This window comes from Cibotium barometz, chromosome 18 (genome assembly GCF_041138505.1).
Source record: "Cibotium barometz isolate CiBa-2024 chromosome 18, ASM4113850v1, whole genome shotgun sequence".
NCBI lineage: Eukaryota > Viridiplantae > Streptophyta > Polypodiopsida > Cyatheales > Cibotiaceae > Cibotium > Cibotium barometz.
The window spans coordinates 9916408-9931910 of NC_141063.1; the positions used below are offsets into that span (position 1 = coordinate 9916408).

The window sequence follows — 15503 nt, forward strand, 5'->3', positions numbered from 1 at the left end:
AACATCCCTTCTACTAGTAGAAGCTCATCCTCATGTGCCTATTCTTTGACAATGGATATAACATCCCTTGGTGGGTTTCCACCTCCTACTCCTATGTAACTAGGAGTAGAAGCTCATCCTCATGTGCCTATTCTTTGACAATGGACATAGAATCCTTTGGGTTTCCACTGTCTACTCCAATGTAAGTAGGACAAGCCTCCACTGGCAAGAGTGCCTAATCGAAGCTTTACAAGTGGTCCAACAAGAAAAGTTTAGGAAAAGCTCTCATAAATGTTTATTCTTACTATAATCGCACAAATGCTAGCCAATCATGTTAGTTGATATAAGTAGCATTCTACTTGGAATCTATTATAACCCACATAGATCCCCAAATCCATTCTTATATAGAAGTGCTTCATGTAGAGGGAAACAAGAAGAGAGAGAGATAATTGCAACACCATAGATGTGAAGTCGGAATCTATTAGAGAAACTACACACACAAAAAATAGGATCAATGTGAGGAGCACATTTTAGATTGAAGAATAGGATGAGGTTGAACTACTCTTTGGTTACTAATGTAGTGACATAGAATAACAAAGTCTTGATTTTAGTGGACAAAGGGTGATAGACTTGGCGGTATTCGAAGCCTCATGTGTATGTGAACCTCACATAGCCATTTTGTGTGTGTGTGATAAGTAGTGATGTCATATGTTTAGCCACGTATCATTGTCCCAATGTATGTGATGTGTCAAAGATAAAGCTTTTAAGTCTATAAAAAGCATTGTACTATTTAAAGCTCATACAACATCAATAAATAGAAGATATTATTGAGTTGTGTAATAGTTTTCTCTCTCTTAAGTATAGTCTTTCTGTGTGTGTGTGTGTGTGTGTGTGTGTGTGTGTGTGTGTGTGTCTTTGCACTACCACACAACATGCATATCTTTCATCCTCCATAGCTGCTTGCCCCTAATCTCCCCTACATGGTATCAAAGCTAGGCTTTTAAATTGTTACCGCTAGCTTATTGCTACTACTGGCTTGAGGTAAAACCAAGAGCCACTAGGAGTTGCCTGCCCAAAGCTATATCGTGGGTTGCCACCAGTTTTAGGCGGTGCTAGTGTAGAGTGCACCACCTCCACTCAGCCCAGCAAGATAGTACCGCTCGCCAATTTCATTGCCAAAATTGGGTGATGCAAGCATTGAGAGATTTGCTACCTCTGCCTAGTTTGCCATCGTGTCATTGCACCATGCTTTCTCACCCTCTTTTTCGCGCCATTGCTTCTTGCCCAGTTTGCTACAAAGTGTCATCAGAGAGCCCTTTGCATATAACTTTGCCCATGATTGGGCCTATTTTTGGCGATGCTCTTAGCTATGAAGTTGACTTTGAAAGAGGAGGTGAAGGGCTTCATAGTTCCATGAGGCCGTGCACAGCACCGCATGCATGCGTTCTTTGGTGTAAAAGTTTATGGCCACGATGATGAATAAAATTTTGATGTCTGCACACGCAAAGTCGTGCACAGGCATCACATGATGAACATGCATTCTTTGGTGTAAGAGTCGATGGCCATGATGATGGATGACTGCGAGATGAGCAGGTTGCAAGAGTTTATGTCTAGAGAGCCGGTGGGTGATATTGAAGATGAAGATCAAGACTTTGGACCTGCACGGCGGGTATAAGTCAAAGCTAGGGCTTTGATGTGACAATCTCTACCTTGACACAAGCCTTAAAGCTTTCATCTTAGGGTTTTTTGAAAGTGCAACTAGATCCTTACCTGTATCTAGAGCTACTGTAGAAGCCAAGCTCGCCATGAGAGAATTTAGTAAGAATAGCTTTGAGTCTCAAGACATTCAGTGTGCTATCTACAAGGAGGTTTTCTTGGCCCATTAGCTGTAGCAAGTCACCCTTAGTGATTGAGGAAGACTATGGTTAGGCATTCTAGTTGTTTATGTGTGTGTGTCATTGGTTCTCTGTGCAGGGAGCCTCCCTGAAATCTGAGTGTGTGTGTTTTTCCTTTATATGCTTGTACTACTTAGGCCCCTGGATTATCTTTTATGCCACATAGATCCCCAAATTCATTCTTATAGAAAGATGAGGGAAGCAAGAAGAGGCAGAACTAATTGCAATACCGTAGATGTGAAGCTAGAATTCACCAGAAGAAGCTACACACACACAAAAATAGGGCCTGAGGAGCACATTGTAGATTGAAGAATAGGATGAGGTTAAGCTACTCTTGGCTACTAATGTACTCACATATAACAAGGTCTTGATTTCAAAGGATAATAGACTTGGCTTATAGCTCTTGGGTATTCGAAGCCTCATGTGTGTGTGAAATAGCCCTTAGATGGATTAGTGTGTTGTTGTGTGTGAACAACCTTTTATAGCCGTTTTATGTGTGAGTGTGGTAAGTAGTGATGTCATGTGTTTAGCCATGTGTGATTGCCCCAATGTGTGTGATGCGTCAGATAAAGCTTTTAAGCCTATAGAAGGCACTATACTCTTTGAAGCTCATATAACATCAATCAATAGAAGATATTATTAAGTCGTGCAATAACTCTCTCTCTCTCTCTCTCTCTCTCTCTCTCTCTCTCTCTCTCTCTCTCTCTCTCTCGTACTAGAAGATATATTACTAGAATTACTTTGCAAATGGCCACATGGCCACAATGTGATGTACTAGCTTTCCCTCACTAATTACTACGAACCCCACAGGTGTAGCTCGGAGTACCCTCATCCAATTATAGCCGTGTCATTCTCCACCAAATGAGCTAACCGCAAGGAAGAGACTTGCTACAATAGTAGCCCTTTGATATGACCTATGTGAGCTGTAATACCCACTTTTGCATCAAATATGAAGTCATTCCTAGTTAACCACATATGCCACAAACCTATCCACTTGAAAAAAGGAAAGAAAATCGAATGTTTTGGGTTATCCGACCCATTCAGAATCGTGCCAAAAATCCAGTCTTTAATCTTTACGAGCCTATTTGTCGACAAAATCCTTACACGAGAAAGGAAATCCCACACCTTGTTTTCTACCATACATGAAATGAAAAGAAGCGAGCATGTTTTCAAGCATGTAGTACAAAACACACAATTACCAGAAGCAATCCGTCGCTTTCGCAACAACTGGTTCTCTAATGGTAGGCCTCCAACTAGCATGCACCAGAGGAACACCTTCCCTTGATATGGAATCTTAGACTACCAGCTCTGTAAGATTACTTCCTTCCACCAGGCCCTACTTTGCCTGATAGTCCACACCTGATTAGCCTTCTTAGTGATCCAGCGCTTATCTTCCACCATCATATGGTACACTTGATTTGTTATATGCTGACAATGTCCTAAGGCTTTCTAAATGCCCAATCTAACCAAGGTTGTTGATCCTCCAACTAAGGAATATCATCAAATGGTGTAAGGCTTGCCCTCACCTTCTCCCATAATTGTACATATCCACATGGAACCCGAAAATATTGATGAATTTTCTAAAAAGAAAATAAGCGGCCTCAATGTGGCAACAAGGCATCCATGATTCTCACTAGTCCCAATCGAGCCATTCTATTGAATTTTGGCCACTTAACAAGTTTGTCAAGCCACTCCAGAAGTTGTGAAGTAGCCACACCTCACCTACCATAGAATTCAACTGCATCCGCTAATCTGAAGGCTTCCATTTAGTGTGTGTCAACACCTCCTTCCATGAGATCATTAAATGAGAAAGGATAGGTGAAGCCACCACTCAAACCTGTTGGGAACCATTCACTACATCCCATCATGTATCATCAATCCTGGTATTACCATGCACAAGTGCAACCTCCTCTAGGAGGGCCTTAGCCATTACCACCCATGGCTGATGAAATACACACATATCTTGCAGTAAAGGCCATCTCCTAGTGACCATATGTAATTTGACATCTAATAGGGCCGCCCCTCCACTCCTCTTTGTGTTCCTAAGAAATCCACATCTGTCTTGGCTTATTTCCTGCTCTTTTCCATAGTATAAATCTAATTGGCTTTTGTTTCTGATGCAAAGCTTTGCTCATACATGGCAAGAAAGGCAAGAAAAAAGATATCATGCTAACCATAATGGATTGTGTCACTTTGAGCCAAACATACATAGGCCAACCCTGAGATTTCCAATACACAAACTTTTCATTTTTCCTTGCAGAAATTCATGCCAACAAAGCCTCTGAATCAACACTAACTCCAATCAGATAACCCAAGTGGCGTGTGATGCATATCCTTTGTATGACGACCTACCCATTCCATCCAAAACCAAGCAAATTTATCTTGGTAGAGCTTATCAGAGCAGATTTTTACATATGCAAGACCAAAAGTATGATAAACAGCCATAGCCTTCTGAACATTATCTCTTTGAGCCTTAAGAAACATGAAAGAAGAACCACATTCTGGGCTCCACCAACACCTCCCCAGTAGTCTGCATGGCCAACGGTAACAATTCCCACATAGTTGATGAAAAGTCTACAACCTTAACCCAAATAAGGCATGCTTGGTGCAACATATCTCTATACTCTACCATAGGGTGCCAGGGTACAACATGCACCAACTGTCCATCTAGAAATAACGGGACTCGCTTCCAAATTGTTGCCCCGCTAGCTTATTGCTAGTGACACCAGAGGTTATTGCCCGCCCCGCTGATTCAAAACCGGGAGAGCCACTAGGTGTTGCTTGCCTAGATCCGCCATGGGCCGCCACCAATTTTGAGCGGTGCTGCTAGTGCAGAGGGTCCACTCAGCCCAACGACGGTGCCACCCACCAATTTTGCCTCCAAACTTGGGTGGTGCGAGTAAAGGGTTTCTTGCTCGAGTTTCCCGCCTCTCTGCCCTCGTCGTGCAAAGAAGGGTTTCTTGAGCAGCACAAAGATTTAGCAGAGAGCCCTCTGCACCCATAACTTTGCCCATGGGTGGTCCTCTTTTTGTGGTGATGGCCTTAGCTTTGGAGTTGACTTTGGAAGAGGAGGCGAAGGGCTTCGTAGCTTCCATGAGGCCGTGACATGATGAACATGATGCTGCATGCGTTCTCTCGTATTGTGTAAGGGTTGATGGCCGGGATGATGAAGAAAAAATTGATGACTGTGGACGCGAGGCCGTTTTTATGTGTGAGTGTGATAAGCGGTGATGTGGCCTTGTGTCACTGCCCCAGGGAGGGTACGTGATGTGTGAAAGAAGATAAGCCTATAAAAGGCAGTGTACTCTTTGAGGCTCATATAATAGCAGTACAGGTGATTGCCTACACCATGTAGTAGAGTGTGGAAGTGTGATGTGTGTCTTTTCCCCCATGCATGTCTACAAGATACTTGTAGTAGAGAGAGCTTAGCTTATTCCAAGCCTACGACTCTTTTTGAGGGTGGTCCAGACACTTAGTGCTGCCAACCGCACGCATCACATGATGAATATGCCGTATCTGATATAAGAGTCGATTCGTCATGATGATGAAGAAAATCTAATGACTACATGTAAGCTACAAGAGTTTTTGTCTGGAGACGGTGGGTGATATTGAAGATGAAGATGTCTAGAAACAATGGGTGATATTGAAGATGTCTAAAGATAGTGGGTGATATTGCAGATAAAGATGATGACTTTGGCCTGCACTAGAAGTGAGATATCTCTACCCTGACACAGGCCTTAAAGCTTTCATCTTAGGGTTTTTAGAAAGTGAAGACAATGTGACTAGATCCTTGCCTCTAGAGAGCTGTTGTAGAAGCCATGCCCACCACGAGCCAACTCAATATGAACAGCTTTGAGTGTGAGGACATTTAGTGTGCTATCTGCAAGGAGGTTTTCTTGGGCTGTTAGTTGCAGCAAGCACAAGTCTCCCCTGGTGAGGAAGACTATGGCTAGGCATTCCACTTGTTTTTATGTGTTTGTGTATCGCGGGTTCTCTACATGGGGAGTCTCCATGAAATCTGAGTTAAATAATCATGTGTGTTTTTTCCCTTTATGTGTTTGTACTGCCTTCACTTATAAAAGGCTCCATGTTATCTTTGATCCGTGTTAGGAGCTTGGGGGGGGGACGGGTGTGACGAAGAGCTAGACTTGCTGCTTTGGTCACTTTGTTGATTGGAGGATTGGCATGGCACAGGAGTTACGAATGGCTAGATCGCTCCCTTGCAACATGTGATGAAACTAGAAGGTAGCTACTTCTTTTGCATGTCGGGTCTTACCCCCATTGCTCTGAAGGGGGGTTTGTTGGGTATTCGGAGTCTTATGTGTATGTGAAATAGCCCTTAGATAACTTAGTGTGTTTATGTGTGTGAATGAGATCTTATAGCCGTTTTATGAGTGAGTGTGATAAGCAGTGATGTCATATGTTTAGCCATGTGTCATTATCCCAGTGTATGTGATGTGTCATTGTCCCATTGTATGTGATGTGAGAGAACATGCCCTTTGGGTTTCCAGCTTCTACTTCAATGTAAGTAGGAGTAGAAGCTCGTCCTAATGTGCCTATTCTTTGACAATGGACATAACATGCTTTGGGTTTCCACCTGCTACTCCGATGTAAGTAGAAAAGCCTCCACTGGCAAGAGTGCCTAATGGAAGCTTTACAAGTCGCCTAACGAGCAAAGTTCAAGGAAAGCCCTCATAAATATTTATTGTTGCTATAACCTCACAAATGCTAGCTAACAATCACGTTAGTTGCTTTTGTGGTGCGCGGCTCACAATGAGTAGCTTTCTACTTGGAATCTAGGGAGAACTAATTGCAAGACCGTAGAGGTGAAGTTAGAATCCCACCAGAGTCGACACACAAAAATAGCACATTGTAGATTGAAGAATAGGATGAGGTTGAGCTACTCTTGGTAGGCTACTAGTGTAGTGACATATAATAACAAAGTCTTGAGTTTAGTGGATAAAGGATGATTAGTTGCTTGCCCCTAATCTCCCCGCCGTGTGAACGGTATCAAAGCTAGGCTTTCAAATTGCTGCCCCGCTAGCTCATTGCTAGTGACCACCAGAGGTTATTGCCCGCCCCGCTGATTCAAAACTGGGGGAGCCACTAGGTGTTGCTTGCCTAGATCCGCCATGGGCTGCCACCAATTTTGAGCGGTGCTGCTAGTGGTGCAGAGAGTCCACTCAGCCCAACGACGATGCCACCCACCAATTTTGCCGCCAAACTTGGGTGGTGCGAGTAAAGGGTTTCTTGCCCGAGTTTGCTGCCTCTCTGCCCTCGCCGTGCAAAGAAGGGTTTCTTGAGCAGCACAAAGATTTAGCAGAGAGCCCTCTGCACACATAACTTTGCCCATGGGTGGTCCTCTTTTTGTGGCGATGGCCTTAGCTTTGGAAGAGGAGGCGAAGGGCTTCGTAGCTTCCACGAGGCCGTGACATGATGAACATGATGCTGCATGCGTTCTCTCGTGTTGTGTAAGGGTTGATGGCCGCCGCGAGGATGAAGAAAAAATCGATGACTGTGGACGCGAGGCCGTTTTTATGTGTGACTGTGATGAGATAAGCGGTGATGTGGCCTTGTGTCACTGCCCCAGGGAGAGTACGTGATGTGTGAAAGAAGATAAGCCTATAAAAGGCAGTGTACTCTTTGAGGCTCATATAACAGCAGTACAGGTGATTACCTACACCATGTAGTAGAGTATGGAAGTGTAGATACTTGTAGTAGAGAGAGCTTAGCTTATTCCAAGCCTACGACTCTTTTTGAGGGTGGTCCAGACGCGTGTCGTGGGAAAGGTCCCATAATAGGTTGGCGTGGCTGGTTGAGAGGCGCCTACTAAAGAGCGCCCACGCGCGGCTGGACGGTATACTTACCTGGGCGGGGTCAATCGGTGATCAGGAAGGCCGATGGCCTAGGGTCGGCCTCTCCATTGCACTGCCGGACGGGCTGCACCCTAGCATCTCCCCAACGGGGAGAGTGCACGTCATAATTTGTGGTAGCGGGGGCTCGCGTTCGCGCGGCCCCCACCCAAAACCAAACTCCAAACCACGAAACCTCGCAGCGCCCGCAGGCCATGGCGGGGCTCTGATGATTTCATTTGGGCTACCGGCTGTGTTTGCATACCCTACACGACGGAGAAGGAGACAGACCAGCTGTTTGCATACCCTACACGACGGAGAAGGAGACAGACCACCCTTTCCATGCTGCTGCTGTCGTTGAGGCAAAAGGCGACATGAGCCCCAGCCCCAGCACTGTTGGATTACGCATCCGTCATGGGATCTGGAGGAGCCAGTGTGCATGAATGAATAGCCCTCTGCCTTTCTAGTCTAGAGTTCTGTGATCTTACACTTCCTACCTGCTCATATCTGCCTACTGCCAGTTACGGACAGCCACCTCGGCTAGCAGCACTGGACTGCGCAGGGGACTCCATGGACCTTTGTTCTGAACCATTGCTGCTCTTGATTTTGCCCCGGATGGTGTTCTCTCTTCCTGACATTCCTCTCTTGCTCTCCTTACAGGGTAAAGGAGGAGGCTTTGGATCATCGGTTTCCACCACAACCACACATGGCAGATTCATCCCTGGTCCCCCCCCAGGTTCTCCTTCTTGCTTAGTTAGTTAGCCCCACACTTCATTGGCTGTGAGATCTCTCCACTCATTTGAAGCTTCTCAATATCAGGAGGTGGATGGCACACACTGTCATATGGGGGAAGCAGCAGTCAGAGCAAGGGCCAAGCCTGCAGCTGAAGGCGAAATTGAAATTGCGAGGGAATCAAAGGACATGAGCATGGGGCATCTCTCTGTTTGTTGATCATTTTTTTACCCATACACTCGTTGAAATTGTGTGTTGTAAACTTGAGCTTGGCTTGACACCATATTGGAGGAGATACTTGTGTGTGTGTGTGTGTGTGTGTGTGTGTGTGTGTGTTTGCGTAAGTCTTCCATTGCCATTCTCTCTTTAGACTCTGTTGGTCTACAATTGCTTAAACCCTAGCAAGTTCCCGCCATTCCATGTGTGTGTGTGTGTGTTGATTGTTTGGCTAGGGAAGCAGCCCGTAGAGTCAACAGAGCACATCCGGGTTTGAAGAAAGTTCGATTTTGTGTTAGTTTGTCCCATGTATGTTGCCTGCATGACTAGGGTGGTAGGGATCCCAACCTCCTCTCACATGCAACATGAGGAGTGGCCCCCCAAGTTCAATGGAAAGAGGGATGTTGAGGCAGATACAAATTGGGTCAAGGAGATGCCTGTCAATCTTTCAACTGCGGGCAGTTCAGATGTAATAATCACGAGATATTCAGCCTTACATAGCAATCGAGCAGCCAGAGCAAGGGCCAAGCATGCATTTGAAGGAAAAATCTATAGGAGATTGTGGACATCACATTTGTCATCAACTTGGCTGCATTTGTCGTTTGTTGAGCATTTTGTATATCTGAGGGAGTCGTCGTACATTGTTTTGTTTGTTTATTGAACTTGATTTCTTGGGGATGCACATTTGATTGGAGTAGATACTTATGTGTCTGTTTGTGTTTGCATAAGCCTTCCCTTGTGATTCTCTATCTGTTAACACTCTCACAACAGTACTAGATCTACAGTTGCTATTATAGCGTAGGATTCGCTAGAATATGTTTTTCTTTCTCAGCATTCTCTCGATGTGGTGATTGTTTGGATAAGGAAGTGGCATTTGGACTTATCCAAATTCGGGGAAGTTAGATTTGTGTTAGTTTGACCCAAGGTTGCAAAATTTTTGTTTCCAACATTCCATGTGGTTGACACGATTGTGGATGGTCAGAATCTTTGCTGATTCATCCATTTGAGTAGAGTCATTTGAGCAGATTCTGCAGCTTCTGGATCTTGAGAGGAATTGGTCAAGGATGTTCTCAATGAGAGGTTTTAATTAGAGCTTTTAGAGGAGGATTCTCATCAATGGCAGGTGCTTTCTCACATGCATTTGAAGGAAAAATCTATAGGAGATTCTGGACATCACATTTGTCATCAACTTGGCTGCATTTGTCAGTTTAAGGGAAAGCTGCTTTGGAGGATGAAAGATATCCATGTTGTGTGGTGGTGCAGAGACACACATGGAGAGAGAGAGAGAAAGAGTTATAGCACGACTCAATAATATCTTCTATTGATGATGTTATATGAGCTTCAAAGAGTACAGTGCCTTCTATAGGCTTAAAAGCTTTATCCTTGACGCATCACATACATTGGGGCAATCACACATGGCTAAGCATATGACATCACTACTTACCACACTCACACATAAAATGACTATGAGAGGTTGTTCACACACAACAACACACTAAGACATCTAAGGGTTATTTCACACACACGAGGCTTCGAATTTTCCATCCTAAATCAAGACTTTGTTATTATATGTTACTACATTAGTAGCCAAGAGTAGCTTAAGCTCATCCTATTTTTAAATCTACAATGTGCTCCTCACATTGATCCTATTTTTAAATCTACAATGTGTCCATGTGCTCCTCACATTGACACATTGCTAAACATATGACATAACTGCTTTCACACACACACACACACACACACAAAATGGCTATAAGAGGAGGTTCACACACACATGAGGCTCCAAATACCCAAGAACTGTAAGCCAATTCTATCATCCTTTGTCCACTAAAATCAAGACTTTGTTATTCTATGTCACTACATTAGTGACCAAGAGTAGTTCAACCTCATCCTGTTCTTCAATCTAGAATGTTCTCCTTACATTGATCCTATTTTGTGTGTGTGTGTGTATTTTCTCTAATGGATTCTGACTTCACATCTACTGTGTTGCAATTATCTCTCCCTCTTCTTGCTTCCCTCCACATCAAGCACTTCTATATAAGAATTAATTTGGGGATCTATGTGGGTTATAATAGATCCAAGTAGAATGCTACTCATTGTGAGCCACAAAAGCAACTAACATGATTGTTAGCTAGCATTTGTGTGGTTATAGTAAGAATAAATATTTATGAGAGCTTTTCTTGAACTTCGCTTGTTGGACGACCAGTCGATTAGGCACTCTTTCCAGTTGAGTCTTGTCCTACTTACATCGGAGGAGAAGGTGGAAACCCAAAGGATGTTATCAAATAATAGGCGCATGAGGAGGAGCTTCTACTCCTACTTACATCGGAGTAGAATGTGGAAACCCAAGGGATGTTATGTCCATTGTCAAAGAATACGCAAATGAGGACGAGCTTACATCGGAGTAGAAGGTGGAAACCCAAAGGGCGTGTTCTATCCACCATCGTCAAAGAATAGGTGCAATAGTATCACCTAGGACCAAGAGGCAAGAGGCACAATTCAGGTGGTTTTTCCTCGATGATGTAGTACACTATTGGCACCGAGATATCAATATCTCACCCATACCAATTTTACCTTCTATTTGTCCCATTGAGGAGGACACAAAATTGACTCAGGAAGAGGTAAATACATTGGTCAATGCTAGATTTAGGTTATGCACAAGAAATAGCATAGCTCTTGAAATGTTACGCATCTTGGGATGGAAACATCAAACATCATAGATGAAGGCACGTGGGAAGGTATTGCGAGTGTTGCATCAAAGACTCCTGCAAATGAATTCAACAAGATGGGCATGGAATCAATTGGGAGAAGTGGAGTTTACATGAAATGGTGAACATGCATTTCAAGAAAAGTAGAAAAGAGAATAGATTTCGGATTAATAATGTACTGAGTAGTATTGATTGAAAAAGGTTGTTAATTAGTATGAGTATGAGATATATAAGATAGAAGAAAACGGACTAGATAGGAAGTCTTATGAAGTACATATACAGTCTCAACCTTGGTGTACATGCCCAGATTTTCAGAAATGTGTACAAGGGAAAAAGTCTTATGTGGCATGCAACCATATTTATATAGATTTATGCGAGTTTTGGGGCTTCATGAAAATTAAAACATGTTTATACACCAGCCAAAGATACCCAATCATAATGTGAGGGAGGTTCTCTCCTGTCCATGGACCTATCCATGATATGGCTCTTGGATCATGACTCTATCGCGTCCAAGGGCCTATCCATGATTTTGTGCTTGGTGGAAAAGAGAAAATCTACTCATGACACTTCCGCTTATGGTTGGATAATTTTAGCACTTATGTTTGCATAGTTTTTTGGATAATGTAGAGTTGCTATTGTGAAACTTATAGTTGAATATTGTTTTGGGATAACATAAGCCTTGTTATTAGGTTTTTGATTATGTAGATCTAGATGTCCAATTTCCATTGCCATGTTTTTTCAATATGCAAAAATATTTTCGCTTCAAAGGTGCCATGGTGTTAAATAATGTTTCTTGAATTGAGATATTCTACTTAAATATTTGGAAGATAAACATGAGGCCTTCCTCAAAAGCTCGCTAGATCCTCTCAAAAGCTCGCGTTGACAAGCTCTCGAAAATTCTCCGTTTCTAAGCACCCCTATCATGTTAAAGATCATGACTTGGAGTGTTGCTAAGCACCCCTATCATGTTAAAAAACCCAAAAAACATTAAGAAAAACCTTGAAAAAATCTAAAATCCTCAAAGAGAACCCTTGACTCAACATATAAACTAAATTAGAAATAAACGGAGAATCCCCCTCAATGACTAAAAGGTGGATGAAGAGCTTCTTGATGTCAATGTAGATCCTGATCTAGATGTAGCTCTCGGTCTTCTTCATCCTTGATTTCATTGTGTAATGAAATCGATGTAGGCAAAGACAGACCATTTTATCAATGTGTTCATGAAGCCTAACATGATGATGATGCATATCCCTTTCAGATGATAATGCATTGAATCTGCTTAAGCGAGTCTTAGCGTTATCAATGGCCAGTGTCTTGCCCTTGTACAATTGATTTATGAGCATGTTAGATGAGTTACATGAAGCATTCAAGCTCAAAAATCCCATTGTTCTGAACAATGCTTATAGAGATTTATACCCAGTCTTGGATCAACAAATTGATCACTCAAATCAAGGAAAAATTTTGATTTAATGCTTTACATAGGTTTAACAACACTTGAATGTGATATATGACCCATTAATGGCCCTAAAAACCTCTAATGATTAGTACTAATCAAGGTATTAGTGAAAGCAATTTTTTGATAACTGTGTAGAGGATACCCTGATCTATAGAACATTGTCGGAGGGGAAAATGAAGGGGTCTTTTCAAGAGAAGCTTTGGTAAGATGTAGCAAATCCCTAATGGTAGCGTTGAACCCTCAATAGTAGAGCACCGTTGGGGGAAAATCAAGGGACTTTTTCAAGATGAAGCTTTGGCAAGTTGTAGCAAGTTCCCAATGGTAGGTTTGAACCCTCAATGGTCCATAAATAATAGGATTAATGTTGATTAATCACTGACTAATAGAGGTAATTAACATTTTGCACTATAGAAAACAGAACGACCTGGCGTGTAAAATTGAAGCCCTTTCACAAATCTTCTTCAAAAAAGCTTCAAGAGACAACTAGAGAACTGAGTTAACATGAGTTTAGAATCACTAAACATATGATTAGCCAAAATATGGAGGATGAAATCTCTCCATGATTGAGGAGTGTGAAGAAAAGACTGAAGAGGAAGCTTGAGCACACAATGAAGAAAAATTTAGAAAAATACAAGATGATTGTATTATGATTGAGATCAATGAACCACCACGTACAATACCCTTTTATAGGCACCAAGCCCTATCTTGTAACTCTAACGAAGAGGTAGTTCACACTTGAAGTGTTCTCACCAAGTTGGCTATAAACCTAATGAACCATATGCTCATGTCCCCAATGTCACATGATATTTTGGTGCATTTCTAACATTCTCTAAGGTTTTTCTCAATTCTAGACTTAGAATTTTTTTTATCTTTTTTCCCAAAAAGAATCTACAAAAGGCTTTTAACTCAAACTTGATAGGTGGGCTTCTTGGAGTGCCATGCACATTATCAACCCAACTTTTTCATGAATATCTGCTAATGTTAGCAAGAAATGCTAAAAGTAAATAGTAACCCAACTATGTCAGATTAGGACCAAATGTGGTGTGTATGTGCTTTAAGGTGTCATGAACACGTGTATGCTTACAATTTGATATGGGTCCAAGGCGGAGGAATTAGAAGCAGGCATGGAAACCTGGCTAGTTTTTGAATCTGGTCCACAACCAAACTGGGTTACATTGATCCAGAATGTAAGTTGTTTATAGAGGGTCCTATGTGGCATGGACCACGTCTATGCAAAACCTTGGTTGGTTTTGATCAATAGTCTATAAGTTATAGCCAAACCAAGAATAATCTTCTCTTAATGGCTTCAGAGTTGTAGACTTAGATTTGCTTTTGCTTTTAAGGTCAAAGGAGATCGAAAAAGGCCTCTAACCGTCGGTCCCCGCCGTAACTTGCCCAAATGCACCAAATTTGACAAGTTGGTGGATGTTGAGAATGTGTTACATGATCTTTAAATACTTGATGAAGAGTAATACAAAACTCAAATAATACAAAGAATATGACCATTCAATTGAATACAAATTAACTAAAGTATGCATGAAATAAACGTGCAACAAGAAATAGAGTAGAAGGTACCGCACAAGAGACCAATGCTGGGTGCAATTTCCCCCTCAATCAAGCATGTAGCTCCCACTTCCACAACTTGAGTATTTAGAGAATTCTATTTCATAAAAATAGCCCAAGGAGCTAATAATAGTGGTGCGTACAATTTTGGGCTTGCTTTTCCCATATTTTGGACTTTTCTTTACATTTTAATAACCATAATAAGGTTCCTAAGGTTTGTACATATCAAAACCTTTGCCCAAATATAAATACCCATGGGCCTTTACACATGAAATAACCTTGTACACACTTGCACGTAAAATAACCTAGCTACATGAAAAGCTATAAATAATTTATGAAATTCTAATACATGATTTAACAAAATGATCTCCATCTACACGCCACCACTGAATCCACCATCCATATGACACCTTAATCGGTACCCTCGTATAGTGTGACACCTCAATCGGTATCCTCGCACATCGTATGCCATGCGACACCTAAATCGGTACCCTTGCATATCTCAGTACATAGCTATACTCATAGACACAATCCATGTTAGTTAAACAATTAATTGAGCACATCAATTAATTGCAACGTCATCATGAGATATAAGCAACCATAACAATCAAATTACACGTACCAACAGGCATAACACACACGAGTGTCCTCGATATAAAATAAGAAATATAACTCCCAGTAAACAAAATTAATTCTCATATCAGAATGTCAATCTCTGTGTGGATCCTTAAGTCCCACTTTTTTGAGGATAAAATAGGCAACCCATAAAAATCAGATTACACGTACCAACAGGCACGGCACACACAAGCATCCCCGATATAAAATAAGAAATATAATTCCTAATAAACAAGAGTAATTCTCATATCAAAATGTCAATGTCCATGTGGATCCTTAAGTCTCACTTTTTTAAGAATTAAAGCTAAATTTAATAGGGAAGGCTAAAAGTAGGCAGTGAACAACCTATGTCGGATTGGGCCCAAATTTGGCATGTAGGTAGTCTAAACGTCCATGTAGGTAGTCTAAACGTCCATGAATACTAGTGTATACTCTAATATGAGGCTACAATTATTAGGGAAGGCTTAAAAAAAGAAGCCATATATGG

At 42.0% G+C, this 15503-nt stretch overlaps 1 long non-coding RNA gene and 1 other non-coding gene across 2 annotated transcripts; both read left to right on the forward strand.

The window, feature by feature from the left end:
* The first annotated feature begins 7733 nt into the window (after positions 1-7733).
* On the forward strand, positions 7734-7895 carry LOC147628910 (U1 spliceosomal RNA). The gene has a single exon (XR_015268042.1). It is a non-coding gene; the product is annotated as a U1 spliceosomal RNA (small nuclear RNA).
* Positions 7740-9254, forward strand: LOC147628911 (uncharacterized). The gene is made up of 2 exons (XR_015267850.1): positions 7740-8462; positions 8546-9254. It is a non-coding gene; the product is annotated as an uncharacterized LOC147628911 (long non-coding RNA).
* Positions 9255-15503: the final 6249 nt, after the last annotated feature.